We start from the raw sequence: 16,668 nt of genomic DNA, 5'->3' as shown, positions 1-16,668 counted from the left end.
AAACATTATCCTTTCCATAACTGTGAGACAGCAGCAGGTCCTGAACTCCTTATCACTTCTAAAAACAGCGTGTGCCCGCTCATCCGCCTCGTTTTTCACTTTAACCCGTCTGCTTCATGGGGATCCTGACACGCTCTTTCATCAGCAGACATTAGATCCTGCGTCTGATGAAAGGCCAACACTAGCACGAGCTGCCTCCGATGAAAATAGCACAGCTCCAATTAGCCCGCCGCTGCCCCCCTTTAGAATAACTCTGTCAGAGAGAATGAGCTTTGATGCCAAGTTGGGACCCGGCCACGTCTTGCTAATGGGAAAGCACGAGTCCCGAAAAAAGAATTAAGACAAAGGTCAGCTCACACCGAGCGTGGAGAGTCAATGAGAAAAGCACAGGGTCTGCAGAGGCCGCTTTCAAATGTTGACTGAAATAATCCCAGAGATAAAAATCTATTAATACAGTGAAACAGACGAATCAGAGGCAACTGACGCAGAACAAAGACTGTAACAGGTGGGAAAAGTGATGCAGATGTAGAGCAAAACCATTGTTTTCTACACAGAGGCTCTGTTTGTCAACAGGCAAGGCAGGCAAATGCTTGGGGCCCCAGACCAGTAGGGGGCCCCAGAGGGCGCACAAACTTAAACCAGAGCAGTGGCCCAAATTGTGCAAATTTTGCAATGACAGTAGGAAACCCTCCCTAGGGGGCCCACCATGTGACAGCAGAACCAAAGGTTGTCAGTGAATGTCAGTGAAGAAAATTGAAGAGGACTTTCCCGTATATGGTAGAGAAAAAGAAACTGGAAAATACTGGACGAGGAGGAAGCGTCAGCTGGCAGACATAGAATAGAATAGAAGTTTAATTATAAAGCAAATTTCATTACAAGTAAGCTCAATGTGCTTTACATTGAAGATTTAAAACCAAGCAAACATAGGAATACAAGAGACAAAATAGCTGTGTCAACAATCATGAATATTATACATAAATCAAATTAGGAACAAAACAGTACAAAGATAAAACACTTACACATACCCATATATACACAAAGAGTAATTATGATGCATGATGATGATGAACACTGGTTGGAGGGACCCCCCCCCCCCCCCCCCCCCCCCCCCCCCCCCCCCCATTGATTTTTACCCGGGGCTCCGACAGGCTCTAGAAACACCACTGCTGGTACAGCGGACTTGCCGGGTGCTCTTTTCCGCTGCTGCACGATGCGTTTTTCTAGCATTTTTTAGGAGCGCATAAAAGGTAATAAAATAAGATGCAGGGCTCGTCAATGTCACTTTAGGATGAAGTAACCAATCAAAGTAGGAGGCTTTACGTCAGATTTTTTTTATGACATTTTCACCGCTCCTCGTCTAGGAGCAACAAAGCAACGACGATGGCTCCATGTTTGCTCTAATTGGATTTGGTCGCCCGTCCCTGGTGCTATCTCAAAATCCAAATCTAATCAAATTCTTTACTGAGGGGATAAATCAAATAAGAATGTGTCTCATTGCCTTTGGTTTCATCAACTAAAACACCCCCTTGGTGGCCCTTAGAAGGAATGCATGCTTAAGGCACTTTGGCCTTTAAAACTACAGTAAGAGGCTATGTCCAGTTTTTTATACAGTCTGTGGTTAAAAGTAAAGGCCTACACAGAGGCATAGAGTATAAATATGTCTCTCACACAGAGGAGTCAGGCACTTCCAACTACACCAAACTTTCAGGGCGACCTTTCATTTTCACACCGAATCACCGACTCTCCGACAGACAAGTCGTTTTTTTCCATTTCTCACGTAATTTTACACTGATTAAAACACTTATTTTTGCCACACGCTCAACATTATACACTTAAAATCACCGGGGCATTGGGGCAGCCTGAACTACTTACAGGTGTATGGGGAATCTGCCCACCGCCACATGCAGGCTCCAGCAAACCACCCGGTCAGTGGGGTCATCGCCTATCTCACACACATGGAGGAAATGGAGTATACTGAGGCCCATTGTGTGCAGGGTGGAGCAGGTCGCTTTCTCTGTACTCCATGCCAAACACCTGTTCAGTGAGGACCACCTCCAAAAACCCCATGGTGGTCCCATTCATGGATCGACCAACAGGCATGGGGCTCACCATGGTGGTGCAGCAATGCATGCACCACCTCAATACGATATTGGGGGCTGCATTTGAGGGCAGTAAGGGATTGGACAGGTATGACCGCTGCTGGAAAGCCTACCAGTTTACCACCAGGCCGTCTCTGAACTGCACGTTTTATTGTTTGTCGAATGGTCACATAAAAAGAAGTAGAGGTTCAGAGCAGTGAATGTTTGTTTAGTTGAAGTCTGTGCACGTTGGAGAACAGTCCCGGCAGGTTTGCCCTCTACAGTTTCTGTTAACTAATGTCAGTCATGATTAATTAAATAACTGCTGCTGAGACAACTTCCCCGTGTTTATAAAAGTCTGAGCCAAGAGAAAATGTTTTCGACTCGAGAGGAAAGTGTGCGCTCATCCTGAGGCTTAATGAAAGTTTCATCACAAACAGAGAGAAGACAAAGTGGAGGGGGACGTTTCTGTTGGAGCTCGCTCTGAAGTCAAACTCAACGCTGACTCACAAGCACACACACACACACACACACACACACACACACACACACACTGTAGGTACATCCAGTGCTTTGAGCAATATCGGTTGTCTGCAACAGAACTAAAAAGTTATTTTTAAAAAGTAACTATCCACTGGGGAGTGCCCTGAGAACTACACACCATGAGGATCTTTTTCTGTCTTTATTGCACCGCCATGTTACCTACTCCGAAGCAGGAACTAAAAAGGTTCCTCTGAACGGGGTTCTAGGAACTAAAATAGTTCAATGTTCCTGCTGTGTTAAATTCATAAAAAAAATAGGGAGGGTTCCAACAGTTCCTAGAACTATGAAAAAGTTCCTGCGGAAACAAGAGACTCTCTTAAAACATGCTTACCTTCCTGTTTGTGTGTGGTTATGGAGGATTCAGAAAGCTTTCACAGAGGTGACCGTTATGAAACTGAAGTACAACGTTTACCTGTCACTCCAGGTGGTCAAGATGGCGGCGCTCATGTAGGCAGCGGCTCGGTGCTCTATGCTGCTTCTATTGAGAATGACATACTGAATATCGTTGAAGACTACTACAATGACAATGAACTTCCTTATGCCTTCAAATGATTCACACCTAAACCCTTTTTCTTTTTGATAAGTGAAGTATAAACACAGCTCTGACAACAACACAGCCAGCGGGACTCAAGCTTCTCACTCATTGCAGACAGTCATGACTCAGAGACATTTACACAGGATAGACTGGATTTATGATTTATTTATGTGGAACATATTCCTTTAAAAGAATGAAATAAAGCAAAACTGTTTTGACTTCTGCATTAACACACCCTGTCAGAATGACCTGGGCCCATCTGAAAATGAAATCCTGGTGCTGCAGCTCTTCATGATGTCTATCACTGAAACCAAACGCTGTCACAGATATGATGATAGTTTAGTCTGAGCCGGTCTGAACAAGTTAAACACTGAAATAAACTGTGTCATCACACCGTGCATCTCCTCACGCTGCAGCTCAGTCTGCTTCACAGTGAGTCATTAAATACCAAACACACACACGCACACACACATACACACGCACACACACACGCACACGCACACGCACACACACACACACACGCACACACACACACACCTCACACGCACACGCACAGTGTTCCCAAACTGAATGTCAGCTCACTGACACACAGTTCCATTAACCGTCTCAAAATAGTGAGAGAGACTTTTCCAATGTTCCGAGATCTGCAATTGAATGTCTGTTTTTATCTTCTCGGGCTCATACAAGAAAAACTATCCATGATTGTTTTCATTTTTTGAATCGGACCGCAGGAACTAAAGGCACGCCTGAGCTAAGTAATTTAAGTTAAAGAACCCATATTCTGGAAAATCCACTTCACCATGTTTCTCTAATTCTAATATTTGTCTCTAGTCTGTCTCCAAACCCCACAATGATGAGAAAAGTCCATCCTCTCTGTCTTCTGCCTGCTCCACTTTTCACAAAGTGTGCTCAAACAGGCCGTTTGGAGATTTTCCCTTCATGACATCACAAAGGGCAGTAACCCCTCCCCCAGGTGGGTGACACTCCCACAGCTAGGTGTTTGTTCTGCCCTCTGAGTCTGCCTTCTCACAGTAAACAATAGGACATGAAGCGAGAAAGCCCGAGTACACCCAAGCCCTTCCAGAGAGGGGGCGTGGTCAGACACAGCTCATTTGCATATTTAAAGGTACAGACACAGAAACAGCCTGTTCTGAGCAGGGCTGAAATAGAGGGGTTTATAGACGTGATCAAATACAGGATCAGAGTGGATTTAGAACAAGACACTTCACACACATGTTTTGGGGAGCTCTGAGATTTATTCACACTGGTTGAAGATGAGGAGAATATGTCACCTTTAAAGTCTGCGTCATTTTCATCAGTTTTGGTCAAACTCAGGTCACAAACGATCCCTTGAAACATTTTGACGTCCGTCTCCTACAAGTTTAAATAAAAACAAAGAAAGAACATGGCGGACAGGAAACACAAAACAGGAGAAGCTAGTTAGATATGAGACAGCATGCTGCAGATAATGATCATGCAGACAGGAGAATAAAAGTGGAGGGAAAAATATATTTTTTGTTTGCAACAACTGAAAACATGAGAAATATTTGAAGAGGAGAAAGAACAAGGAGGCAAGCTGCTGTCGGTGACTGAACACCCGGAGGCAGAGCGCTGCAGATAAAATAACTGTCATTTTGAAATGTCTGAGCTGGAAAAAGAAAACGTCCTTCAAGAGAAGGAAGAAAACACATCTCACATTACGACTCGGCATCCGTCACAGATGTTTCTTGCAGTCTTATTATCCTCGGCCAGTTTCCTCAGTGTGTTACTGAAAATGTGATCTGCAACTGGAGCACGTAATTCACAGGACAAACTAATGTGACGAGGGAAATAACCATCTAGTTTGCATAAATGAGGTGTTCTGCAAAGCTGCCATGAGATGACTTTAATATTTTATATAGAGCTGCTGACACAAGGACAAACACCAAAGGATTCAAAAGCAGTATCCAAAGAGCAGAGTACAATAAGGCGGGTTTATTTAACAGTCCAGTTTGGTAGACAAAAAGTCCACAAAGCTCAGGCAGACAAACCCGAGGGGGGAAGGTAAAAAGACCGCTCAAAGGCGGGCGACGTACTCGAACATTCAATCTCAATCTGTGGTACGAGTACGTCTGATGGTACTCTAGGAGTCTAGTTTTTTTAAATAAAGATGTACAAATCAAATGGTTGATAAGCAAAGCTGTGATAACAAGAGGAAGCAGCAAATGACTCAAAACGGGAAGCATTGGAAAGAAAAGCGCGGCGGATACGTCGAGCAGCACATCAGCAAGTCAACGACAGTGAACCGTGCACAAGTGCAAGAGGCGCCGCTAGCAGAGCCAGTGACGCTTCGGCGTCCAGGATGCATCCTAATCAGATGCCCAAACCACCTCAACATGGCTCCTTTGGATGTGAAGGAGCAGCGGCTCTCCTCTGAGCTCCTCACCCCTCTCTCTAAAGCTGAGCCCAGCGACCCTCCAGAGCAGGGATGGTCAACTTTGCACACAGCAAGGGCCACTTTCATTTAATTCTCACTGCCAGGGGGCCAAATTGTAGAACACAAAAATGATTACAGTCAATTATGTCTCAAATTTAACTCAACATATACCAGTGATCGAATATTATTATGGACATACTTCTGGTTTTCATGATTTCATGGCAGATTTTGTCATGTTTTCTTCATGTTTCCAATTCATTGATATGTAAAAACTGCTCCAGAGGAAACTCATTTCAGCTGCTTGTATCCGCTTTCTCATTCTTTATGTCACTACCTATAGCTCAAGACTACAGGTGAGGGTTGGAACGAAGATCGACCAGTAAATCGAGAGCTTTGCCTTCAGGCTCGGCTCCCTCTTCACCACAACGGTCCGACACAACGCCGACGCTTAACCGATACCGAGTATCAGGGTCGAAACAGCAGGTGGCAGTATGCACATAGTGAGTTAGCAAATCCGCCTAAAAGCAACCATGGCAACCACTCCGAGACGCCAACAACGACCCTCTGCCTGCTTCCACATTTACCGTGCAGCTCAGAGGATGAAACGGGCCCGTGCTGCGCGGATATGACGTTTTTTGAGTATGTGGAAATTGGGAGTTAGAAACAACAACATTTTTTAAAAGTAAGCCAGCAAAGGACTGCTCTAGTCTAAAACCAGAGTCCCAAGGAGGTGACGTTTCCTTTTAGGGTTACTTCATATTTTCTTCAAACAAAGACAAACTTGACTCTCCGTCTCTCCGTCTTGAGCAGATACATCAACAATTAAATGTACTGACTTCTTGTCGTCTTGTTTTTGTCTCTTTTTTAGATCAAACATCACACGGGCAACATGCAGAAACCGAAAAAGAGAACGTGTGTGTGTGTGTGTGTGTGTGTGTGTGTGTGTGTGTGTGTGTGTGTGTGTGTGTGTGTGTGTGTGTGTGTGTGTGTGAAGCTGCAGGGCGGCTGACACTGTGTGACACCATCAAACTTGAACACAGCAGAAACAGGAGTGAGTCAGGATGAGCACATGTAGAGAGCATAAAGGTTTGTGACAGGACGGAGGCTGAGACAGGAGCCTGATGAGACAAACGTGTGTTTGTGTGACCTACCTGAAGAAATCTCAGCTTCCCCTCCAGCGCCTGGATGCTAGTTTGTGCAGCCTGAGGGGACAGAGCGCTGAACGCCATGCAGGTTTAAGACGCCTCTGTCGTGTTTAGGGATGCTTTTTCAGTCGCTGCTCCGCGGGGCGGGGGGGCATCGCCTCGACCCCCCCCTGTCTCTCTCTCTTGGCATGGGAAACACCAAGGTTAGAGCTCAGGGTGTACGCTCTGCACAGAAAATTAATTTTGACAGAGTTTAGTGCTGATTATAATGAGAACAAATTGAGCTCTAAGTGTGCTGGCTGCCGATGGAGTGTGGGGGTCGAAGCCTGCGGGGTCAGTAAACAGCCTCACACAGATACAGCAGCACAGGCCCAAACTAATTAATGCAACAACGTGAGCGGCTTGAGATGACATTTAGACAATCTACACACACACACACACACACACACATAGCTAACACGCAGACAAGATAAGCTCATGTCTCTAGCTGTTCTGATTCATCTGATGACGTTTTAATGACTTTTAATGACAGAAGTGATGAATATGATAAAAGTAGAACCGGTTTTGACGTGCATATGAAACACCATCCAAAAATCTGTTCTCGTGCTTTAAGGCTGCTCCTCGCCATCTTTGGAGTTACAGGTCAAAATATCCCTGTATCTGTGCTTCTGCAGCCAGCCTCTAGTGGAACTGCAGGATTTTGCACTTCTTCAACCGCTTCATTTTTAAGCACCGGAGGTTACTCCTTGCACAAGATTTCCTAAATATCAAACTTGTTTGATATTAATTGGGTCATCCCCGACGATCTCAGACCAGATCTAGGCGTTAAGATTGGATTTTTATACGACTCACACTTCAAGATAATCGTGGAATATAATCGGTCCCGTGCAGCCTGGAGTCTGGAACACCCCAGCGATTGTCGGGAAGGTGAAATTGGACCTCAAATCAGCCTGATTATCCTGTAGTCTGAACCAGGCTTTATAAATACCGCGGCGCAGTTACCACCAACTCTCGACAGATATACTGCGTGTGGCTACCAGCGCCAGTGTTTGTGAATTAGGCAGATTTTTAAACAAAGGGGTGAATTTTTCCCAAATGAGTGCAAGATGTCTTATTTAAAGACAAACAGCGCTGACACACGGAGAAGCTGTTTGCTCTGCAGTGCAGCTTTAGGTGAGGTTAACCCTTTGCGGGTGTTGTGCGAATTAGTGTCAATTTGATTGATTTGGCAGAGGATTTTCTGGCACAAAGTGCATGAAGAGTGAAAGGCTTAGATGAGGTCAAACACTGACGAAGGCCACAAGCCGAAACGTGTCGGTGTAATTTGTTAATAAAGTCGATCTTCATGTTACAAGTGTTGCTTGAATTTGACTGATTAGCGCAGGTTTACGGGACATGAAAAGCTGAACAATTCACCTGGAGATCAGGCCTTTAGTTTACAATTCCCCTGCTTCCTTGATTGGACTTCCATAGCTAAATTTCCCGCACAGAGTTTAAATGAGTGCATGAAATAAGGACTGTTTGTCAAATATGTTGTAATTGAATGTAGCACAGAGGGATCTCTGTCTGTGCTCCATTAGGCCGTGGTCACTTGAGCTTGTTACACAGCGGTAAGAGAAGGGAAACCCCGTTGCAGACGGCAGGTTTGATACTAAATCTCTGACAGCTGATAATCAAACAGCAGCAGGCAGGCGGTAGACATGCTGTGGTGAACTTTAATTTGATTTTTTTTCACAGCTTTTCAGTCGGAAACTGAACGGCAGCTTTTCTATTTGGGTTCAGTCGTGTGAAAAATGTGTTTATTGGTCTGTTGTGTTCATTTTGATGCCGGTGCATTCATTACTTTGTTTAGCTGAAGCTCAGAGCAACCATCATAACAATAATAATAATTATACATATGAATTACAACACACTTTACACAAGGTACAGTTCAAATCAAGTGGCAACCTCCTTTGTTGAAAAATGGAGCAAATGTGGAAGTGCAAAAGTCCTGCAGTTCCATCAAGTGTCCACTAGAGGCTGGCTGCAGAAGCACAGGAAGTCACATACACAGCCATTCTAAAAAGTCTGTTGTTACAGCAGAGATTAACATGTTTACAGCCTGGTTAAAAAAAAACAATGATTAGCTCATGTCTCGATCGACACACACTGTACGGGGGGTGAATGTTTTGATGACTCATCAGTTTTGATTTGATGAAGGATAAGAGTTATTCACAATAAGGCGTGTAGCTGACCTGATTGACAGGTGGGCGCGGTGTAACGGTTTGTCAGGAGGTTTAAAACCCGCCTCAGTTTCAGCTCTCAGCCTGTCATTAGGTTGACTGAAAGTTAGACTGAGACAGCATTTCCAGCACGGAGACCGCCATCGATGAGACTCCAGCGCCCCCTGCAGGAACAGATGGGTGACATCAGTCAGGCTTCAAACATTAACATTTACAGTTTGTGGTTAAAAGCAGCAACAAGCCGTGTTTTCTTTTTATTGTGCTAAATAGAAATGAAGTGGAAACAAAGTGGCACGTTGCCCGTCGTCACTCTAAACTGTAAACCAACAAAATATCAGTTAAAGGCTTTTTAATCTGACAGAAGGACAAACAGGGCCATTTTATGACGGCTTCATATGTCAGATGTTTTGTTTACACTAAGCAAGGCCCCCCCCCACCCCGACCAATAAAAACAAAATAGAGTTGACCGTAGTCATGACGACTGGACATTAAAAACTAACATTATCTTGGTTTATTTACCTTTCACACCAGCTGCACAGCGGTCGTCCCATTTCAGCGTGGGAGGTGTGGGGCTAAAAGGTATTAATGAAGGTTGTCGTCTTGACTTGCACACTTTATTATTTATCCGGTTGGCACATTTCTATTTTTAGGGAGTGACACACTCACACTGTAGAGGCCTGTAGTCAAACTAATTTGGAGGTCAAATTGAAAGCGAGCACACTTAAACTGTCAGAAACAATCCATCAGAGCACAGAAACACAGAGTGCACATAACCACAGGAAGTACGGCGGGTCACTAGGTGTGTTCACAGGAAACGTGATCCTGTGTTTGATCATGTCTATAAACCCCTCTATTTCAGCCCTGCTCAGAACAGGCTGTTTCTGTGTCTGTGCCTTTAAATATGTAAATGAGCTGTGTCTGACCACGCCCCCTCTCTGGAAGGGCTTGGGTGTCTCGGGCTTTCTCGCTCCATGTCCTATTGTTTACGGTGAGAAGGCAGACTCAGAGGGCAGAACAAACACCTAGCTGTGGGAGTGTCACCCACCTGGGGGAGGGGCTACTGCCCTTTGTGACGTCATGAAGGGAAAATCTCCAAACGGCCTGTTTGAGCACACATTTTCTGAAAAGTGGAGCAGGCAAAAGACGGAGAGGATGGACTTTTCTCATCATTGGGGGGTTTTTAGACAGACTAGAGACACATGTTAGAGTTAGAGGAACATGGTAACTACTGTGTTTTACATAATATGTGACCTTTACCTTTAAGCGTCACCTACCGGGTGTTGCGTACTGTGACAATGCTGCTCGCTCTGCAAGTTCTATAAAGCTGCACATAATCCATCTTCTCAGTTAGGATCTCATCCGTATAGTTTTCCTCGTTTTCTGTTTCTCGTGTAAAACAAAACACATCAGCAGGACAGCCAGCTGACGACATCCATCGTCCACCATGTTTGTTTTTCTTTCAAAGTGTCTGTGAGAGCGTTACAGGTGTGTGGTCTCACGGTCTGGCCATGTTGTCTCGTGTGCATTCTGAGGATTAAAATATAAAAAATCTGTTCAACTGTCCCGATGTCTGTTGTCTCAACGTTTTTAAATCGGTTAAGAATTTAAATCGTCTCGACCTGTTCCTGCAGGATGACCGCCAACACTACGCAGATTCATCCAACAGGTAAAAAAAACAAAAAAACAATCTGCTTCCTTTGTGTTGTGCAAAATGAATGCTGACTTCTTCCTGCTGTAAACACAAAAACACCAGGCACTTTAAGAAACGAGCCTCTGGATGTATTTACCAGAAAACTGAGCATATTTGGAAACTGTTGAGGAACGAGGAGCGGCAGTGCTTCAACGTGCAGGTGGCGTTATTTAAAAAAAAAAAAAACACTCACATCGTCGTCTCAGCCTCGACATGACTGAGAGTCACTTCAGCTGCAATCTGGAAAGTAATCGGGCCAATTTGTTTCCTAAATGACTCGTGTCCCAGCGGAGGAGCGCGGGTCTGAAATCAGCCGAGTGATTCGTCTTTCTGACAGGAACAAAGCTGGAGCGGCGCTGCGAACAGCCAGAGCTTGGCAGCGACTACACAAGAAATTACAACAACTTCTGACCTGCATTACAACAGTCTCACACACACACACACACACACACACACACACACACACACACACACACACACACACTGCTCAGAAACCTACAGCAATTTAAAAAGTTCTGAGTCTTAAACGGAGCAGGAACCAACAGGAGTGAAAAGTGTAACGAATTCCTAAAACATACGGCTGCTGTGTAAAGTGACAATCATTATTAACTAATGGGGCGCCAATGGCCTAGCGGTTGTGTCGCCAGGCTGTGGTTCTCGTCAGGGCGGCCGTGGGTTCGGGTCCGACCTCGGCCCTTTGCTGCATGTCATCCCCATCTCTCTACTCCCAACGCTTCCTGTCTCTCTTGTTGGCTGTCCTGGCAAAAATCTGCAAAAAATATAACTTTGAAAGTTAAAAAAATTTAAAAATCAGAATGAACTAATCTCCTTCATACACATCCACACGCCGCCGTCGCCAAAGCAGTGGGAGCAACTTGGGGTTAAGTGTCTTTCCCAGGGACACATCGGACATGTGGCTGCAGGAGCTGGGGATAGAACCCCCGACCTTCCAGTTGAGAGACGACCGACTCTACCACTGAGCCACAGCCACACATTTTATCACGACGACTTGCTAACGACTTGTCAATCACGGGTAGCCCAGTCTCGAATTCTCCTCTGTTTTCTGCTCTCTTTGACCTCAAATTGGAAACATAATTGCCTAAATTAACGTCATGAGGAAGACTTGAATCTTAGACTCCTTTTTGGAACCAGTGGAGTCGCCCCCTGCTGGGCTTTAGAGAGAATGCGAGCTGTTTGTAAACAAGTAGTCTTTACTCTGCTCTGTTTGCCAGGTGAGTCTCGTATACAAATAAATGTTTGGGATTTTAAAGGGCGCTTTGACTGAAGCAGCAGTATCACCTTCAGAGTGTGTGTGTGTGTGTGTGTGTGTGTGTGTGTGTGTGTGTGTGTGTGTGTGTGTGTGTGTGTGTGTGTGTGTGTGTGTGTGTGTGTGTGCGTGTGTGTGTCGTCTCTGAAGTTTTGAGTCTGACAGAAGAGCGTCATCATTTATCATTCCTGTCAAAACATCTGAAAGCTCTGGAGGAAGAAGAAGGTCGACATACCTGCCCGAGGTGTTGTTGTTTTATGGACCTGAGCACGGAGGGACTGACAGGTCGGCCTGATGGATGAACGATGAAATAAACATCCTCGCTCTGCGGTCCAGACTCTTGTGTTCAGACCCGTGGAAGAGACAGGAGCTCGGCGAGGAGACGCAGCTCAGAAGTTTACATTAACATACACAGATAGACAGAAACAGTGTGCATACATCCATTATCTATACCGCTATTCAGGTTTTGGGATTGTGGAGCCGATCCCAGCTGTCATTGGGCGAGAGGCGGGGTTACACCCTGGACTGTTCACCAGCCAATCACAGGGCTGACATATAGAGACAGACAACCAGACACACTCACATTCACACCTACGGACAATTTAGAGTCAGCAGTTAACCTAACGAGCATGTCTTTGGACTGTGGGAATTTTTTGAATTTTAGATACTTTAAGATTCCCCGAGGGGAAATTCTGGTTTGACACTCTGTTATTGAGAGACATGCTTCTCACACACATGTACAAACAGGACCTGTGGACATGCATTAGTGGAGGGATGTCACGGCCAACTTCCACCAGATGCGTGTCCGGTCCGTCTCCGCTCCGGCGGCGGAGGTGATAGGTTTTCATTTTATTCAATATGTGTGCTTCCACTGGGTCCGCTGCGCTGCGTCTCAGCTCCGTCTGAGCTTCGGCAGGCCAGCGCCCTCCGCAGCAGATACGTAGGTTTCTATTTTAACAAGCGGGACGGGAAGTCAGACACCGTTACAACATTAAAACATCCGGTTAATTTTCAAAATAAAACACTCTGTTTTAACAGTTTAGAAAAATGACCGTTTGAGTGTTTATAAGGTTTATATAGAGTTTTATACCACATACATCGTATTATCTCACACTGTCGCCAGTTAGTTTGTTTAATTACCGCGGGAATTCCTTTGTCTCGGCACTCCAGCTGACGGTGGGTGTTGACGGACGGGGGGTGCACGCAGGTGTCAGAGTGGGGCTGCTACACAGGGAGCGGACAAGAGTGGTTGGGGGTTCAGTGACTTGCTCAAGGGCACCTCTCCAGATACTAGAACAACCTCCATACAACCTCCATAGGGGGCGTGGTCAGACACAGCTCATTTACATATTTAAAGGTACAGACACAGAAACAGCCTGTTCTGAGCAGGGCTGAAATAGAGGGGTTTATAGTCATGATCAAATACAGGATCAGAGTGGATTTAGAACAAGACACTCCACAGACATCACAGACTTATTTACATTGGTTGAAGAGGAGGAGAATATGTGACCTTTAAGCAAACTGCACATGTGCACCGGCCTCTGCAGCATGTGAGCTGCAAAGGCCGACTCCACCAAGAGAGTAAAACCTTCAATAACAGACTTTAATTACAGAGCGGAAACTGGCTGCTGCAGGGAAAAAAAACCCTCCAGTCATCGGCGGTATGAAAAGCAGACTGGATAATAACTTTAAAAAAGAATGGTGATGACTTTCCTGTGCAGATGAAAATGAATCCGAGGACAGACGGGAAGCATCAATGACTTCAAATCTTTTTGATGTGAGCTTTATGAAGCCGTTCAGTCCACAGACGAGGGTTTAAAGTGTCAAAAACAGGATTAGTGACTTAAAACCACCTCACAGAATCCTGCTTTTCATCGTGCACCTGAAAGCCTCGCTGAGCTGTGTGTGTGTGTGTGTGTGTGTGTGTGTGTGTGTGTGTGTGTGTGTGTGTGTGTGTGTGTGTGTGTAACGCCTGCAGTTAGACAGACCAACAGGTGTGTTTGTCGACTCTTGTACAGGATGCTCTCTGTGTGTGTGTGTGTGTGTGTGTGTGTGTGTGTGTGTGTGTGTGTGTGTGTGTGTGTGTGTGTGTGTGTGTGTGTGTGTCACTCCTCCCGGCTCAGTCAGACTTTTCTCTGCTGCAAAGCCTTCCTCGTACAGCGCTACTTTTTTTTATGTTAATAATATAACAGCTCGTATAATCTGACCGGAGATGAGCCATCGATGTGTTACGAAATGAAAAATTTTAAAAATTCATTCAGCCGCTGATGCAGAATTAACGGCGAAGTGCAGCCTCATCTCCTTTTTAACAGCTGAAGTTCTGGCGGCTCAGCAGTCAAAAAACACTGAGACTGAGTCTGCAGCAGAGTGGAAGAAACGGAGAAATGTGGAACGATGCTGCAGGGCCTTCATCCCAAATAAACAGCACACTAAAAGGTTAATGTAGGTCAACAATCATTAAGATGTGTAGTGACTGAAATGATAAAGTGACCTTACTATATGATCAGACATTAAGGAAACATGCTATGTTGAAGTGCTGGCTTCTCTGACAACAATGCAGCAGCCAGTATGTCCTCCTTCTAACTTTAGATTCTGGTCCTGAATGCTCTGGATTTGTTTGGACCAGAGAAGGTAGGCGGTTTTAAGGCGACCCCTACATGGCCGTTTTGGACGCCCCTCGATTTGCCAGATATGAGAGCAGTTATCAGGTCAAACCAACAGGTGTTGCAGCGATGGAAGCGGGCAAGAGAACTAGTTCAGATAGAAGTGATTGTACCCGACCTAAAAAGCCTCTGCATGTTTCTAATAAGCTCCACGAGCAGAAACGTGCTCAAACTAGGATCAATATTGGAGATGTTTTTTGAAAAATGGAGAGAGGTTAGAACACAGAAAGGTTTACAGACCGATGCAGAGCTGGATAAACACTGAAGCTTCAGTGTCCACCACATGGTGACCTGAGTGAGCATCAACTCTAGAGAGGAGGGGGGTAATCAACCTTAAATTACATATATTTAAGAACAAGCAATCTGTGTGTATGTGTGTGTGTGTGTTTGTGTTTGTGTGTGTCTCAATCAGGATAAATTGGTTGTTAATTGTGGAGAGAGCAGCTCATTAGAGAGAGATCAGACACAGACAGGATATGAAATAAACGCTGCACAGTGGGAGAGCAACGAGACACACACACACACACAGAGGATTAAACGGTCTGAGAGACAATCGGGCGTTCAGGAGGACGGAGACGAGATAGACACGTCGGCTTTGACCCTGAATGACACGACGTCTCTGAGTCCGGACAGAAAGACGAGAACAAAGAGACAAAGAGACGAGCAGAATATTCATGAGCAGTAAATCTTACAGCGTTTACATCCAAACACAAAGACGAGAGATATGTTTGAAGACCTCGCTGTTGTTACAGATGTTAAGTGTTCTTTAATAAGTGAGCCTTGTTTAATTACAACAACATGAAATGTGTTTGATTATCTTTGACTTAAAGGAACAATACGTAGAACTTTAAACTAAAATATCTAAATCAAATAAATGTTTTGTTGAGTTCCCTAAAATATTTCCAACAGTTATCAAAGACACAGAAATCTGTAGTTTTTTAGTTGTAATGGGATGTGTCTAGTTGCTGCAGCCACCATGACAGACAGGACAAGTTTATCGTTGTCATGGAAACACTGGATGTAACGTCAAAGTTACACTTTTTTCTTCTCATTGTTTCCACTGAGGAAGAAAGCAGAAAGCGACCACCTGGAGAAAAAGCACTCCTCCTCTTTTGTGCGGCCGCTCCAAGCCCGCACGTTGAAAATCATTCAACTTTTCAGAAAGGCGGTGGTGATGTCACCGGCGCTCTAATCCAAATGTCTGATATTCCCCGTAGTTTTCCCGCCTACAGATCGTGTCTTGTACCTTCGTCCTCGTCACTCCGTGTCTGATGGGGAATTAAACGTTCTCAAATACAAAACGTGCAGTGAAAAGTAACGGAGCAGAGTCGGTCACACAGCGGCCGTTGTCAACAGACTGTCGTCATGGAGACAGGACAGACATGCAGTCCTTTAATTTTCAGCACACAAACGTTTCATGTAAATGGAGCGTAGCAGAGAGAATCACTCCCATGATTCCCCGCCAGACTCGACACCATATTTTTTAGTTTATATTATATTTAGTTATTGTTTTGATCAAGAGCCCCCTGGTGGTGGAATCTACATAACAATGATTGAACAATGATCATTGTCTGTGATTATAAAAGCATGAACTTTTAGTCCTCAAATGTAAACAGACCAAAGAAGAAGAACATTTTCACTTCCTGGAAATCTGCAGCATTTCTTAAAGTTTACCCATCCATTTTCTTCCGCTCATCCCGGGGCGCGGTGGCAGCAGGGTAAGAAAGTTCTCTGTCGGGATACGATAGATCTCTCCCTCCGCCTGGTGAGCGAGTCTCAAGTTCAAATATCTCAGGGTCTCGTTCACGAGTGAGAGTAACGAGGCGCTCGAGATGGAATTAAAAGTTCATTGTTGAAACTAATGACGGACAAACCTCAGGGGCAGTAAGACCTCGTTCCCTGTCAGGCTTCAGACACAAACACCTTCATGCAGAGTCAGTGAAACTCCAGTTTCATGGAGATCATCTTCATAATGCATCACTTCCTCCTCTGCGTTCAGAGAGAGCGAGAGAGAGAGAAGAAGAAGAAATGAGGGATGGGAGTGAAGAGAGCAAAGGTCCTCACACTCATTAGACTGCTCTCGCTCGACTCGCTGCAGAGGATCACAAA

General features: G+C 45.0%; 1 protein-coding gene across 11 annotated transcripts in view; it reads right to left on the bottom strand.

Moving 5' to 3' along the window:
- Window positions 1–16,668, bottom strand: part of LOC132980801 (serine/threonine-protein kinase BRSK2-like) — a 575,981-nt gene that overhangs the window by 336,966 nt on the left and 222,347 nt on the right. The window lies entirely within an intron of this gene.

Source organism: Labrus mixtus, chromosome 1 (assembly GCF_963584025.1).
Source record: "Labrus mixtus chromosome 1, fLabMix1.1, whole genome shotgun sequence".
In the NCBI taxonomy this organism is placed as follows: domain Eukaryota; kingdom Metazoa; phylum Chordata; class Actinopteri; order Labriformes; family Labridae; genus Labrus; species Labrus mixtus.
Note: the sequence above shows the minus strand (reverse complement) of the source record. Positions and strands in the feature narration are given on the sequence as shown.